Source organism: Solanum stenotomum, chromosome 2 (genome assembly GCF_019186545.1).
Source record: "Solanum stenotomum isolate F172 chromosome 2, ASM1918654v1, whole genome shotgun sequence".
NCBI lineage: Eukaryota > Viridiplantae > Streptophyta > Magnoliopsida > Solanales > Solanaceae > Solanum > Solanum stenotomum.
In genome coordinates, this window is record NC_064283.1 from 37,198,356 (window position 1) to 37,202,366 (window position 4,011).

The 4,011-nt window shown below is 37.5% G+C and overlaps 1 protein-coding gene across 1 annotated transcript in view; it reads right to left on the bottom strand.

Annotated features, from left to right (window-relative positions):
- Positions 1 to 3,634: 3,634 nt before the first annotated feature.
- LOC125854930 (uncharacterized) overlaps positions 3,635 to 4,011 on the bottom strand; it is a 632,422-nt gene continuing 632,045 nt past the window's right edge. Inside the window, exon 3 of the mRNA XM_049534537.1 lies at positions 3,635 to 3,885. The gene's annotated coding sequence lies outside the window, so the exon portion shown is untranslated. The remainder of the gene's footprint in view (positions 3,886 to 4,011) is intronic.

The window sequence follows — 4,011 nt, forward strand, 5'->3', positions numbered from 1 at the left end:
TTACTCCATATCAGTTGTAACCACTTACTTTTTCTTTGTTCGGGTCATTTCCTGCAAAGCACACAATCAAACATAGAATTTGTGAAGGCTAGTTGAAATCAAATGCACATTGAATGAAACATTAAAAACATTTATAAGGCTCGCCTATCGAGAAGGTCTATAGCCAAACTGGATCAGTGAGATTTGGTGAACTCACCAAATTAGATAGTAGCAAATATCTTATGATTCAGCTAGAAAAATCGGTGTCAATTCCAACTTCGCATTTCAGTGAGCCGGCTTTGGCAGGCTAATACAACTCCATCGAAAATGATAGTGCAAATTGATAAGACTCATGTGTTAAGGGCAGTATCTACTCCCACTTGGTGATTTTTCGAATGGTTTTGGTGGACTAAGACAAGCACACCGAATGGGACAAACCCAAAAGTCATACATACGCTATAGAAGGTGAAATGGGCTTATTCGCTTACTCACCAAACATCTTTGGTGAGCTAAGAGAAGCCCGCGAGACAGGAATTGTTTATCCTAGCGCCTAATTTTTATGGCTAACCCATCATATACAACAAATACGATTTTCCCCCTAATATTACAATTCACCTATATGCATATCAAGATATGGGTACTCAGACATCCCCAAATATTTCCAAGTACTGAACGAATTGATTATTTGCCCTTAAAAATTAGTCACCATGTCTATCATTGGGCAAAATTATACAGTTGGGTGAACAATAACCTAATCAGACTTCACCCACATGAAATTCAACTCATACCCAACATATTTATCACTTCAATTTCAAATATCAACTAACACAATCAAGATTTGCATTTTCAGGCTCACACATTGAAATATCTCATGGGTACAATTCAAATCGCACAATACGGTGCTACCCGTCAAAATCTATTCGAGAACAACACTTAATGGCTTCAAGCCCATACCTAGTATGCAATTTAAACCTCAAAAATTTCAAAAAAAAATTGAAAACCAACCTCAGTAGGAGCACAAGTCGAGAAAATCAAGATAGTGGGATTGGGTTGATAGGAAATCCAAGTGAACGCACTCCTTGAACTTTGAAAACACAGACTAAAGTCTCACATTCACTAATAATAAGCAATGCAAGAGAAAGGAGAGAACAATACTTAGTGATATCAAAAGGTTTGATATTTTAAATTTGAAAAGATCTTTGGCCATTTTATGTCGGGCCCATTATGTGGTCATGACTAACATTGTCAAACATGTTCGGCAATCTCCAATTATAGCTCAAGATCATTCCTAAATATGTTAACGAACACCAAACCTGAAGGATGATTTGGCAAACCTGATGTAGTCTGCATAGTGCACTTTAGTAAATTGCCCTTTGGAGTTTCAATCACAAAATGTGGCAGTACACTTTTCCACATGTTCAAGCTCAGAAGGAGGATAATAATGAGTCAACAATTTCCTTTGGCATGTCGCGGTCATCGCCTCTGCTTTTCATTTCAACTTATCAACCTCTACTCAACCTATACTCACAATACACGTTATTCGAAAGTAATAAAAACAAAAGTAAAGATTTTGGTTGCCTCCTATGAAGTGCTTTATTTAATGTCTTCGCACGACATAGTTCTCAATCTCAATAATCATTTTTGGGGTATGGGATGTTGTCACTGTTTAATGCTCCCTTTTTTATTGGATTTAGATTAGTAGCAATTATCCCAATTGGGTCTTCAGCTGCTTGATAGAATCTAAGTGAGAAGTCACCATTTGAGATAAAGTGGAGAAGTCATTTTTCAATTCCTTCAACACTTTATCAGATCATTCGACCTTGTTGTAGATCCTTACAACCATGTATTCAGTACGACTTCCTTTTCCCCCAGCTAGTTCTTTTGGGAGTGGACAATCAGGGGAATGCACTTACCTATCTTTTTTCACCTCCCTATTTCTCCAATTTCCACCCCACCAGCCTTTCCAATCACCCTCTCTATCTTTTCCCCAATCTTGGTTCTCAACTTGTCGTTGCTAATTTGTGTGAGAACCCCTTATATGATTTCCAAGGTACTGAAACTCCTCATTGTATAATGCCTCAAACTTGGCGTCATTCGGGCACTGCTCAGTGTTTGTCACCACCGCATTTACCGACTTGAGTCAACCTCCTATAACATGTTTAGACAACAAATCGAGTTGGGTAATCATTTTGGCCATGTTTTCAGCTCTTTCGTAGTCTTTCTCGACTCTCTCTTTGCTAAAACTAAATTTTAGAGTAGGCACATGGTCCTCTCTAGTGTGTCATGGTCATGTGTCCTTAGTCAAATCATCTAAAAAAAAGTAGCCACATCTTGTCTCATTAATCCACCTTGGTCTAACTAATCAGCCACAACTTTATTGACTGAATCAAGAGTACAATAGAACTATTGCAACAACGAATTGTATGAAACACCATGCATTGGACATTGTAAAAGAAGCTTGTTGAACCTCAACCACGTTTTGTGTAGAGGTTCACCTCCAATACGCCTAAAGTTTTGGATTTGGATTCAAAGTTTAACCATTTTCAAGGGTGGAAAGAATCACTATAATAGGGAATCATTTAGCTCTTCCCGCGAAGTAATATAATCATTTGGAAATTCCGCCAACCATCTTGTAGCCTCTCCCATTAAAGAGAATGAGAATAACCTTAACCTTACAAAATTTTGAGAGATATTCTTGAACACAAAAGGTCCACATACCTCCATTAAATTCCTAAGGTTTTCATGGGGATCCTTATGAGCTATGCCCCCAAAATTTCTTTTTATCTGGAGCAATTGTATTAGTGTTAAGTTTATGTCAAACAGAGCCCTCCCAATTGTGGGAGCTATCTGTATTGCTCCCATGGTTTTAATAGCATTCATGTGCAAATCATTCAAATCACCAATTTTGTCATTTTTTCCAAAGTCTGTATCGTTGTAACTTCCATGGTCACTCATTGTATAAACCAACAAATCAACAAACAACAATCTACTACAACTAAAAAAATCAAAATATAATTTCTCAACTAGAATTCTCAACCACCATTCCCCGGCAGCAGTTCCACTTTTTATAATGCTCAAATTTCCTCCTTAAAACCAATTAAAAAGGACATCGGACATAATCAATAAAAATACCCAACAATGATTCAGGGTCGAATCCAACATAGCATGGTATATCGTGGAGAATTCCTATCAAGAAATTTGTATTTTATGATTGCTCATTAGCAAAAGTTAGAACAAGTGGGTGGGTAATTCCACCAATTTAATATAAATCTTTGGTTATCAATTATCGAAATTAAACTAAAGTAATAAGGAATTCAAGAGTTAACAAGCAATCTAGGGGTGTGGATATTTGAAATCGTTGTCATATTGGGGTAATTATGTTGTTTTATAGTGATGAAAATTCAAAAATAAGCTAAGTCATGTTCATTGACGCTAATCCTCTTTCGATCTCAAATTATATATGCGTAGAATCTTTTTTTGTCTCATATAAATGTCAATTTAAAAAACCCAATACCTTACTTGTCACGACCCAAGCCTAGAGCCTAGACGTGACCAGCGAATGGGGAACCCGAAGGAACCCCAAACGAGCCTCATAGCGTATCATTACACATCCTTGGTCGCGAAAGCAATTAAAATGACCATAAGCAATAAGCATAATCAAAGGGGGAAATCGGGACTAAGGGAGTAAAAGAAAAAAAGAAGAAATGATACATAAATACCATAGATGAGTCAAGCTCAAGCATAATACACAACTTGTCCAACACCACCTCTAAACATGAGTACTTAGCGGGGGCCAAGACAAACTACCGGGCTCACCCTCATAGTCAAAACATAACTAAAAGAAAAGTCTTATACATAGCAAAAGATCATGAGCAACGTCCCCGGAATGGAGGACTCACCAATAACCTTGATAGGAAATCGTATTAGCCACGTGGAGGAGGATGGTCAAGCGGTGCTCCGGTCCCTACATGGTGACATCATGTAGGCATAGAGTATGCATTAGTACGTTTGAATGTACTAAGTATATGGGAT